Genomic DNA, 12,980 nt, shown 5'->3' on the forward strand with positions numbered 1-12,980 from the left:
GACTCTCTTTACTTTTTTATTCTTCAATTTTGCTTCCAACAACTCTTTTATATCCTCTTTCATTACATATTTCTCACCTTTCGAATAATTTGTGCCTGCCAAAACAATTAACTTCACTTCTTTCTTCTGCTAACTTGCAGCTTCACTAACATCCTTTATGCAACTGGAAAATATGCTTTCATCACTTTCTCATTAAGTATACCTCTTATCATCAAATCCCCATACAATACTTTTTCTTTTCTCCCACTTTCTTGCACTTTTATGTATTTCCCATTCACTCTTTCTTTCTGCCTCATGCTATACCACACACCAGTTGTTTTTTCCAATTGCTCGAGTTCACATTTTGTTCGGTGTAGGAGTTCTCATAAGTGCACAATTTCTTTCCACACTGGCATCTCATCATCCACATTATCACTTCTTTCAAACTCTCATTTGTATTTTGTGCACGATCATTCACTGCATCTGCCACATTCTTATTAACACTTTCACAATCCTACCTTATGTCCTTGATATCATTCACTTTATTCTTCTGTTTCTGACACAACTCATGTTTCTTGCATTTGCTCACTGAACATTTCTGACAAACATTCTCTCCTTCTTGCTCTCTTACCACAAACCATTCACTCTTGGCAATGAATACATTAAACACACTAAGTCCCTCATATTCATATCATTCAACACTGGTGTCTTGGCTACTATTTTTCTTGTATGCATCGGTGGCATAAAATAGAACATTTTAAAATAATATCACATAATAGTCACAACTAAAGATAATAACACCAATTATATTTAACAGTATCGCCAATATTTACTAAAAATACGGACTTATCTGAGCAACACATGTACTGCAGCTGCTGCTAAGGATGATGCAATTATTCAGGCTGTAATTGCATTATGCTAATTTGTGAATACATGTCATATGTATTCTCACTTGTACCCCCAGGATTATAGCAGCAATCAGTTATATATTTAGTCCAGTTGGCCTCTATATCACACCAGATAACTTCAAATGAACCAATCTCTGAATCATTGTTCCCATGATGTACTAATCTTTTTGGCTTTAATTCCTCTGTTATCATTAGCAAAACCCCTCCCCACTGTTCTGTTCCTTCTGTAATCTCTGAAGACATTATATCCCTTGCATTCTATTCCTGCGACCATATCATCTTCAGTCAACTACATCTCACTAATGCTTATAACTTTTGGCCAAGTTGTACTAACCAATGCCAAAAAAACTCCTCAATCTTATTTCGAATATGGCATTAGTATACATAAGCTACAATGTCCCCTTCATTCCACAATCTCCCTCACACCATGTGCTACTCAGTCTACTAAAGTCAATCTGGGGTGCTACATTTTTCATCATGTGGTCATCATGTGATTACTCTCCCACTTACTAACCTCTAGCTTGCCTGGACCCACGTTCACCTACATCTGCCCTAAACATTCTAGTTTCCCCGACTTTGTACTTTTAAACTTTCACTGAACAATACTTTCTCAAGACTACTTGAGACCTGATACCCAATCCATTTTGATGCAAGCCATTCATCTTATATAAATCCTTCCTTCCATTGAACTCCCTCCACAATCTACAAAACTCCACACCATTCCTCCTGCACAATCTGTGCACTGACTTCTTTGTGATCACAGCTCTGTCTCACCTTGCCTTTGTTATACTGTGGTAACAGGCTTGCAACTTTCACGTTCTCACTTTTCTTTTGCCTGCATTAGCAATTCTTTCATGTCCTCTCACATGCTACACTTGTCACCCTAAATCATTTGTATCAGCCAAAATAAACATCTTTCACCTTAACTCTCTGCATGAATAACTCTCTGAATAGTCAAGTAATTATTATTGGCAACTTCACACACAAAGATTGAATTGAAGAAAAATCACATGGCAGTAAGGAAATGGAATTTATACACTGATTGAGAAAGAACTACTTTAAGCAGCATATGATATAGGGGACTTGGGGATATAAGAGTGCTAGATCTGGTCACAGGATTTTCATAACCAAGATGGCCATATTGCCTTCTATTGGGGAGAGTGATAATGTGATCCTAACTTAGGAATTAGCAAAACAGGGAATTTTTAGTCAAGAAGGGGTATATGTGGAACTACAAAGCAGATGAGATAAGTTTAGGAGACAGCTTGAAGCAGTGCCATGGCATAAAAATACGCAAGGGATGTAAGCAGTGCATGGGAGATAAAGGAGTATCTGGAAGAAGCAGTATCAGATTGTCTATCCATGGTCAGAAGAATTAATTAGGAGTTAGATGGATGAGTAGTATCATTAAGCAGGAGCTAAAAAAATGTTGTGGAGGGTATATAAGAGAAATGTAACTAGCAAATTGTACAAAGGTTAGACAAGAGAAAGATTGAGAGAGAACTAGAAATATTGTGACCAGCACAATAAGGAAGGCAAAATCAGCTGATGAGAAATTATTCAAAGGAAATCCCTGAGAGTTCTTTTGGAATTTCCCTTAGAAGTATAACTTTAATGAGGGCTGGTGTAGTGAGGTGACAGAAGCAGATGCAATAGTTGAGTTACTAATTGACCGCTTTGCAAGTATATGTTATTCAAGTGAAGATGTTGCACACATTGCAAGTCTGGAAGAAGGCACTGTGGAGGCAGCAGAAGATGAATAGAGGTAATAATCAGTTTGCAATAAAGAGTATAAAGAAAGGTGACTCAGTGGGTAAAAACAGCAAAAGTGCAATACGAGCAAAAATTAATCAATCAGCCCAAGAAAAATTGTACGGAGTTTTTTTTTAATATGGCATTATGGAAAGGTGATGTTAATACATGAAAATGTTGAAAGTTTTTGAGATTGAAAGTTTCATGAAAATGGTTGATTGATAGCTGCTGCAGAGGACATAGCCGAGATATTCAGTGAGGAATTCATCAGGGTATTTCATCCTCATCAGTGTGAAATCATGACAAGCTCAAGTGTAGAGGAAATGTGAGAAGATTTAATGTGAGTGAGCAAGAGGTATATGAGGAGTTCAGTAGCAATGTCAATAAGGCAATGGCAATAGGACTTGGTGACATATCGGCATGTGTCTTAGGAAGCATTCCACGGAGTTAGCATCAGCCTTGGTTTACCTGTTTAACAAGGTTGTTAAGAGATACTTGTGACATGAGAGGTTTCTTTAAATTAACATGAAAAAACAGAACAAATCATAAGGCTAAGTGGGTCGATAGCAGCAGTATTCTCTGATTGTAAGCATGGATTTGTTAAAGGGAGATAATATTTTACCAACTTCATCATCATCATTAGTGTTCTGTCTCTTGACAGGTCCAATGGTATAACTCAGCAGATTCTCTTCCCCCAATTTCCTCTGTCTCTTGCTTCCTCCTTCATTTCCTGATATCTTCTTGTTCCCATTATATCATCAAGCATCGTTAGTCATCTTTCTCTTGGTCGCTTTCCTTTAATTTTCCCTTCTATCATTCTTTTCAGTAGGCTGTCTCCTCTTAATACATGTCCTATCCATTTATGCTTTTTTCTTCTTCTTATTATTATTATTAAACAAGACCTCATGGAGTCAAAGACTCATCTAGGAGGTCCTTTTATCTCACACACATCTCATCATACCACGTCTTAAACACATTCAAACTCCTTGCAGACACCACACTCTCAGGCAAGGCATTCCAATCACTCACAACTTTGCACGAAAAAAACCTGCCTCTCACTCCCCTACTCACACCCTCTTTATACAGTTTCCAGGGATGACCTCTGGTTCTCCCCTGATCTCCCACTATTCTCTGTAGAACTTCTCCACCATTGATCCTATAACAACCCCTTACCAACTTGTAGGTCTCTATCATATCTCCCCTCTTCCTTCTCTCCACTAGACTCTGCAAATTACATCTTTTCAATCTTTCCTCATACTCGACATTCCAGAGGTCAGAAACTACTGTAGTCAGTCGCCTTTGGACCCTTGCCAACATCTCTTCATCCTTCTGAAAACCAGGTGACCAAATCTGGACACAATAGTCCATGTGTGGCCTAATCAAAGCCTTATACAATGGAACAAGAATCTCCCTACTTCTACACGTCAGCGTCCTCCGCATCATTCCCAGAAGTCTTTGTGTTGTCTTCACAATTTTGGCGATGTGTTCCCTAAATTTTAGATGCTTATCCACTATCACCCCCAGATCTCTTATTTCCTCTACTTCCAACAATATATTCTCACCAAGCATAAATTCTGCATCCCATCTTTGTTTTCCAAATTTTAAAACCTTACATTTTGCAACATTGAACTCACATCCCCATTTGCTTGCCCAATCACTCAATTTATTCAAGTCTTCTTGCAAGGCCACAACATCTTCACTACTCTTTATGGTTCGTCCCAACTTTGCATCATCTGCAAACAACTGAATATCTCCATCCAAATCTTCGCCAATATCATTAATATACAAGTTAAATAGTAATGGCCCTAAAACAGATCCCTGAGGCACTCCACTAGTGACTTTCCTTTTCCTGGATATTGCACCCCATACACAACTTGTTGATACCTATCAGATAGCCAGTCTCCAATCCAATGCACTAATCTAATATCCAACCCCATCTGCTCTAGTTTGACTGTCAACTTATCATGAGGTACTCTATCAAAAGCTTTTGCGAAATCCAAGTATATTACTGTGTATCCTTCTCCTCTGTCCAAGGAAGCAGTCACCTTATTGTAATAAGTAAGTAGATTACTAAAACACGACCTCCCTTTAGCAAATCCATGCTGTCCATCAAAGATTATACCATTGTTGTCAACCCAACTCTGGATCCTAGTTCTCACAAGCTTCTCCAACAACTTAACCACAACACCTGGCACACAGATAGGCCTATAGTTTGATTCTTGAGTTCGATCACCTCCTTTATGAAGTGGCACAATCTTCTTATGGTCTTTAGTAAATTCCTTTCTTCTTCAACTCTTTGTAATACTTCTTCATTGGTGATTTTTTCAGTCCACTTTATTTTCTCCATTCTTCTCCATAACCACATTTCAAATGCCTCTAACATTTTAGCTTCTTTCTTCCTAATTGTCCATGTTTCTGACCCATATAAGGTCATACTCCAAATATAGCACTTAATAAGCCTTTTCTTTAGATTTTTATTCATTTTATTAATAAACAAATTTTTCTTGCTATAAAGAAATATTTTCCTTTGTTAATTATTTCTTTTATTTCCATGTCACATTTTCCATTTTCTTGTATTATACTACCAAGGTATTTGTATTGTCTCACTTGCTCTACACTTTCTCCATTCATCATCACCTTGATACTTTCTGGTTTCCTGGAGACTCTCATCACTTTTGTTTTCTTTGCATTAATTTTCATACCATATTTCTTGCATATATTTTTAAATTTTTGCATTAGTTGCTGTAGTTCATCTTCGGTATTAGCTAATATTGCTTGATCATCTGCAAATGTAATATTTTGTATTGTTCTTCCTCCAATAGTGATTCCTCTTTCCTCTTCATAAAATGCTTCTTTTATCATTTCTTCTGCAAATATATTGAAGAGCGTCGGTGACAGACAGCATCCCTGTCTTACACCTCTGCCAATTGCACATTTTTAGTTTTTCCTACTTTTGTCTTTATTATGGCCGCCTGGTTCATACATAATTCAGCTATTAACCTTCGGTCTCTCCAATCTAAACCTATATTTTGCTTAATATTTCCATCAGATTTTCCCATTTCACCATGTCAAATGCTTTTTCAAGGTCGATGAAACAAATATAAACCTATATTCCTTTCGCATATGGTCCTCATCATTACTGCAATTGCATCCGTGGTTCCTCTGTCTTTTCTAAATCCAAATTGATCATCTCCCAGAAAATACTCCACTCTATTAAACAATCTTTGATTTAATATTCTTAGCAGTACTTTGGAGGCATGTGAGAATATGCTTATAGTTCTGTAGTTACTGCACTTAGCAGGATTGCTTTTCTTTTCAATTGGTATAAGAATACTGTGAAATCTTTAGACCATACTCCTGTTTTGTAGATGAGGTTGCAGAGTTTCCATGTTTCTGTTATACCTTTTGTTCTCCAGTTGTTTTAGGATTTCACTAGGTATTCCATCCACTCCTTCCATCTTTCCACTTTTTAATTCCTTAATTGCTGTTTCTACTTCTCTCTGTAGTATTTCAGGACCTCTTTCTTCTGTTGATAACTAATAATTAAGGAATTGACAGCGTACACTAGAAATATAAATTAAATAAACTTTAATATATACTTTCCGATATTTCGGCAAACGTCACGTTGCCATTTTCTTGGGAACTTAATACAAAGACACGTGCACACAAGTACTACATAACAGCAAATGAGAACCAAAGCTAGGAAGCTAACGTTTTCCTAAAGTCCTGATGGTGCCCCCTGGCGGGCTATATTGGTAGTTCTTGGCCTTTGGGCTGAAGTTCTTCTGATAAATGTTTCCAAAATTTGGGGCAGTCTCATATATCCAAATTTGTTGAGGTTTGGCATGTTCCTAAGGGCTGAGGCTGATTCCATGAATAGTCTTTCATATTTGAACTTGCTGCGGTGTATTACTGTGGCTTTCTTCCATCTTATTCTGTGGCGAGTATCCAGAGCGTGGTCTGCAAGCCCAGAGTGGCTGTACTGGTGAAATCGGATGTAATCCTTGTGTTCTGAGATTCTGATATTTGCTGTCCTGCCTGTTTGGCCAAAGTAGGACAATTTACAGCTGCAAGGGACCTGGTATACACCAGGTAGGTCTAGGGGAAGTGGTTGGTCTTTAGTGGAGCGGATAAGGGATGCCAATTTTCTGTGTGGTCTGTAACAAGTGGTCAAGTCATATTTTTTTAGGATTTTGTTGATTTTTTCCGAGGTGTCTCGGACGTAGGGAATGGTCATGGATTTAGTGTAATCTTTTTTGTGAAGGGAAAGCCTGTTGTGGATAACTGGTTTAAGTATTTTTTGGATTCTTTTGGGGGGGGATAGCCATTGGCTGAGAAAGTGTCATGGATGTGATTTAGTTCAGTGGTTAGGGCTTGATCATTTGAACAGATTATTTTTGCCCTGTTGAATAGTGTCTTAATAACTCCATATTGTTGTGAGGGGGGTGATGGGATTGTTGGTGAATGTATCTGCCTGTATGGGTGGGTTTTCTATAAACTGATAAAACCAAGGTTCCATCAGGTTGGCGGGTGACTAGTGTGTCTAGGAACGGGAGGTTATTGTTTTCCTCTTTTTCCAGGGTGAACTTGATTCTAGGGTGTTGGTTGTTTAGTGTTAGGAAGGAGAGGAGTGAATCTGGGTCATGTGGCCAAATAGCGAACACATCATCAACGTAGCGAAGCCATATGGTAGGTTTTTGTGGGGCTGAGTTTAAGGCTTTCTCTTCAAAAGTCTCCATAAAGAAGTTGGCCAAGGGTGGGGAAAGTGGTGAACCCATGGCTGTCCCCTCTATCTGTTTATAGAATTTTTCCTGCCAAACGAAATAGCCAGAGTTCATTGTAAACTGAAATAGGGCTGAGATATTAGCTCTAAGTTTTCTTTGAGGGGGAACATTCGTGAATAAGGAGATGTCAAAACTGACCATCATGTCATTATGTTGGAGTGTAAGGTTTTCTATACTGGCTTTGAAGTGGGCTGAGTTTTTTATGTGTGATGGTGTGTTGCCAGTATAGTGTGAGAGCACTTTGGCTAAATGCTTGGCTAGTTTGTATTTTTGGGAGCCCATATATGCTGGGGGGGGGTCTAGAGTTATATGGTTTCAGTCTGTTGGTAATCTCCTTCTTCTGTTGAGATTTCATTTTGCTCTTCCAATTCAATTTTTGTTGGTCTTTCATTTTTTGCATAAAGTTCTTTGATGTATTCCTTCCATCTTTCACCCTGTATTTCAATATCATAAATCAGTTTTCCTTGCTTATCTTCTAATGGCAGATTTCTTATGCTTTTTTTAATATTTGTAATTTCCTTTGCTTTTTCAAACATTTTATCATATCGTCCCCTTTTTTCCATTTCTTCAATTTCTTTGCATTCTGTTTTCAACCATTCCTCTCTTGCTTTATCAGTTTCTCTTCTCAGTTCATTATTTAATACTTTGTATTTTCTTCTTCCCTCTTCAGTGTTTATATTTTTCCATCTTCTTCTTTCTTCCATTTTTCTTATCATTTCATTTGTAATCCATGTCTTTTTAATTCTTTTCCCTTCCACAAAACCTATCTCTTCAGCAGCTGTTTCGTATATCAAGGTTTTCAGTTGATTCCATTTTACATTAACATCCATAGTTTCTTCAGATATATTCTCTTTGTTCCTTATTTTATTTTCCAGTTCTTTTCTGAATTTCCTACCTACATCTCCTTTGAGTTTTTCTAGGTTCCACCTTTTCTTGCTTTTACCTTTGTTTATTTTCTTATATCGTATTCTTAATTCCATAACAAGCAAATTATTTACCAACTTATGTATGTATGTATGTATTATAACAAGGTGATGAATATGCTGGACAAGGGAGATGCATATGGATGAGACTGGAACAGGCCATTTGGCTTAAATTTTTGAAAGGATGATGATGAGGTGCATATATAGGCTGACCATACGTCCCGATTTGAAGGTCCTATCCCAGTGTCCTGGCCGATTTGTGAATTGTCCCGGGAAAACATAATATTACATATTATTGCTATTGTACATTATTATGAGTGGGAGGGATGTAAAAATAGGAAAACAAATAAGTTTATAAAAATAATGATGTTGCACTAAACTCTAGAATATATGTAATTGATCTGCATCAAGGCCACTTCGATTGTGGCTAGACCACTACTAACTATGAAACCATGCACACGCAGAATCTATACAAACGTGCAAATCACGTGTCCATGATATAGCATTGTACGTGTTTACAACGCTGTTTCATCCATTCTAGTAGTGATTCAAGTGCTATTCATGACGTGAACTTGACGTGTGCCGAGAGTATTTTGCTTTAGTTTGTTATAATTCTGCTTTGTTCCCTGTCATGTCTAAAAGTAAAAGGAATTGTAAGTTCACTGATGAACTACAAAAGGGCTTTCCTTTTCTTAAGAGATATTGTGATAAAGTTGATCGGGTGTGATGCGATCATTGTGCCTCAGTTTTCTCTGTAGCACATGGCAGGCGATCAGACATTAAAGACCACTTGAAAAGTGCTAAGTTTGTTAGCGGCTGCAGGTTGTTCTTCATTATCTATGTATTTCAGAAACAGTGATCCTGCAGAAAAGGACCTAGCAGTCGCAGCTAAAGAAGCAACATTTGCATTCCATTCCATTTCACATGATGTAAGTTTCAGAACCTCTGATTGTTCTTCTAAACTGATTTCGAAACTTTTTGAACCAAAATTTGCCAGAACCAAATGTGAGGCTGTCATCTTGAACGTAATTGGACCCATGGTAATTGATGAACTCTACAAGGATTTAGAGAAATGTAATTTTGTCACAATTACAACAGACACATCAAACAGGAAAGAAGTTAAATTTCTGCCAGTCGTTATGAGGTACTTCATGCCCGAATATGGAATAAAGGTTAAACTTCTGGATATTGAAACACTCCCTGGTGAGACATCGAAAATAGTGATGGAATCACTTAATGCCGTCATTAAGAACCGTCTTCTAAAATTGTCAGGTTGTGTGGCGATAATTGCAACACCAACTTTGGAGGTGTAAAACAACAAGACAAATAATGTTTTCCCACGTTTGAAGAAAGACTTAGGGAGAAACATTGTTGGTGTTGACTGTGGGGCACATATTGTCCACAAACTGCAGTAGATGTTCTTCCAATAGGCATTGAAGCATTGATCGTTAGAGTGTACAAGTATATTTACATTTATACCGTTCGCATATCTCAGCTGAAAGATTTTTGTGACTTTGCTCAAGTGAAATACAGGAAATTACTGAAACATGGAAATACAAGATTCTTATCCTTCCTCCCAGCTACTGAATGATTTCTTCATATGTATGAAGGCCTGAAGTCTTACTTTTGCTCACTAGAGCACTGTCCGATGATTATAAGTAATTTTTTCAACAGTGAGTGTGGAGAAATGTAACTGTGGTTTGTGCATGGACAGCTCTGTCTCTTCAATGAAACCATTTTGGCTGTGGAGACAACAAAGGCAACTGAAGTGACCATTGAGTTTGATAAACTGAGAACAAACATTCAGGAAAGGCTAGAAAGTAGATTTTTGCCACAGGGAGCCAAAAATCTATTACAATCTTGAAGATGAGGGACAGATTAATGGTACAGTTGTCATACAAGAAGTTATTGCCTTTTATGAGAGATGCATCTCTTACATTGAAATATGGCAAAACAGCTTTGTTGAGGACACCAGATCCTTTGCTTGGGTCAACAATAACACCTTTTCATGGCCTGATTTAGAAAAGTATGCAGAAAAAGTTAATGAGGCAGTTGGGTTTGAAGCTATATCTTTTTGATGAGCTGGTGATTGCTAAGAATTTTTTAAAAGAAAATAGGCAAACAGAAGAAAACTTGACTAGTGAAGAAAAGTGGGTTGGATTGTTCTCCCATTTCAAGAGCCAAAAGATAAATTTGTGTACCCTCTCTCGTGTCATAGAATACATATTCTGCTTTCCTGGTACTCCTGCTCCAGTCGAAAGAATATTTTCAGTGATGAACAATGTGTGATCAGAAGAAAAAAGTAGAATATTGGAATCAACTGTTAAAGTTTGTTGTATTGTAAAATTAATATTGAACTCGCCTGCACACAGTTCTACGACAAAATAAAAAACGACACACAATTTTATGAATAAAAATATTGTGCACATTTAAAATAATCATTAATCTCATCAACATTTCACAGACTACAAACTATTTTTAAAGTTTAACAGTTTTATTCAAAAAAACAAAATAGACATTTAAAACATACATAATTAATACAATACTTTAAATTTTTTTTAAGTTAACAGTAAACCTGTTTTGTTTGCTTTTCTTGGAAGAACCGTGCTTAAATGTACAATTATTTTGATGCCAATTAAACACTTTAAAGTTAAAAGTCAATATTAATATATTTGTCATACCAGTTATTGTCTTGTATAGAAGCTTCCCAGTTTGGGAAAATCAAAATATGGTCAGCTTATGCATATACTTGGATTTTGCAAAGACTTTTGAGAGATTGGCACACAATTTGGTAGCTGAATTGCAGCAGATGGATTGGATGCTAGGTTAGTGAGTTGCTTGTCAGATTTCAACGAGTTGAGTATAGAGGTGCGGTATCCCGAAAGAAGAAAGTCGTTAGTGGTGTGTTGCAGGAGTCTGTTTTGGGGCCATTTGTTTACCTTGTGTATAGTGGGATGGGTTTAACTGGAGATATACAACAGCTTGCATATGAAGCAAACTTGTGCAAGTGATGAGGAATTAAGCAGATGTTGTGGTCTTACAGGAAGAACTGGATAGTTTGTATGAACAGGCAACGGTATGGAATCAGTTCATTGTTGTAAAGTGTAAGATTTTGCAATTTGGTAAGCAACAATGGAATGCAAAGTATGCATTTGGTGTGACAACTTTAAAGGAGGTTGAATGAAGAGACAAGAATTCTTGAAATGGTGTGTACAAGGACCCTAAAGTTCAGGGGTCACATTGTATAAGTTGTTAAGTCGTTAACATGCAAAAATAGAGGTTATGGTTCCATTGTGCAAAGGATTCATATGGATCAGGACTCGTATGGATTATTGTGCACAGATTTGGTTACCTGGTTTTCATAGTAATAAGGTTATATTAGAAAGGGTTCAGACTGACTATGGTGATAACTGGTCTTTGGAGTGTGGGATATGAAGACAGATTGAGAGAAAGCAATTTGCAAAAGAAATAACATAGATTAAGCCACTTATCCTGTCTTTTTCCAGAGATTCTTCTCTAACCAGTAGTGCAGTAAAGCATCACAAGCAGACTCCAGTGTCAAAAAATGTACATTGCAAATTACAGTTAAACACGAAGAGCCTTGTTTTGGACAAATGCATGGCTAGTTTGAATTGTTCTTTTAGTTCTAGGTGAACATGATCTGTATATGCACTTTTAAATTCTGCATATGTGAAGAAGAAGAAGAGACTGGAAATTTTCAGTTATATTTTGCTCTGCTCAAGTACATTTTTAAGTTTAGACAAACATAAGATATAATTGTTTCAGAAAATATAAATGCATTCAACAAGCAGTATATCTCTTGTTGTTGATGTCAAAGTTCTAGCTACTGTGTGATGGGAACCTTTGTGCAGTTAAGGAAGCGATTATGTTTTGCATTCATTTTTACAGTTTGTCTGGAAATTATTAAAGCTTTATTATTTTTTTTCTTTCTTTCTTAATCTTTTCCTCTTTTACCTTTATGGAATCGAGGGTTTCTATTGCGGTTATAAGGAATAGAAACCCTTATACAAGTATAAGGTGGTTTGCCCTATGCATCCCAGTGTATCCTATGTCTGTAGAAACATGTTCTCAATGCCAATTTGCCTGCTGGAGGAAAAACCCCATATAAACTGGAGAGAAAAATCCTGCAGTCCACGCACAAAACTGGTTAACTTAGCTATGCCTGAGAAAGATCCTAAGCCCCCCATATCAGTAACGCGAATCGAACCCAGGACTCTGCTTTCCCAGGCATATGGTTGTGAAGTGCCTAACCGCACAGAAATTTTTTTTTTTGTTTCAATTATTGGTAATAAACTTATAGGACATTACTACTTTGGATAGATCAAGGATTATATAAATTTGGAAACTAATTCATATACCAAATGTCTTGTTAACACTTCAACATTTTGGTATATTTTTTCTGGTAAGGTAATTGCTTTTTTTAAATTAATTCTGCTGGTTTAAGAACCTGTAGGATGTTAGTTGTGTGTGGACTAGAGATTGAGTTGTGTGTGGACTAGAGAGGATTCCCCCCCCCCCCTAATTTTAGTATTGTACTAGTTAGTTTTAATTGCATGCTTGTCTGAATTTAAAACAAATTTAAGGCCAAAAATCACATTAACCATGTATGAATT

The 12,980-nt window shown here is 36.9% G+C and overlaps 1 protein-coding gene across 1 annotated transcript in view; it reads left to right on the forward strand.

The window, feature by feature from the left end:
- LOC150108732 (disco-interacting protein 2-like) overlaps positions 1-12,980 on the forward strand; it is a 936,780-nt gene that overhangs the window by 28,826 nt on the left and 894,974 nt on the right. The window lies entirely within an intron of this gene.

The sequence above is a fragment of the Typopeltis vanoorti genome, chromosome 3 (assembly GCF_054136105.1).
Source record: "Typopeltis vanoorti isolate ZY-2024b chromosome 3, IOZ_Tvanoo_1.0, whole genome shotgun sequence".
NCBI classification, from domain to species: Eukaryota; Metazoa; Arthropoda; class Arachnida; order Uropygi; family Thelyphonidae; genus Typopeltis; species Typopeltis vanoorti.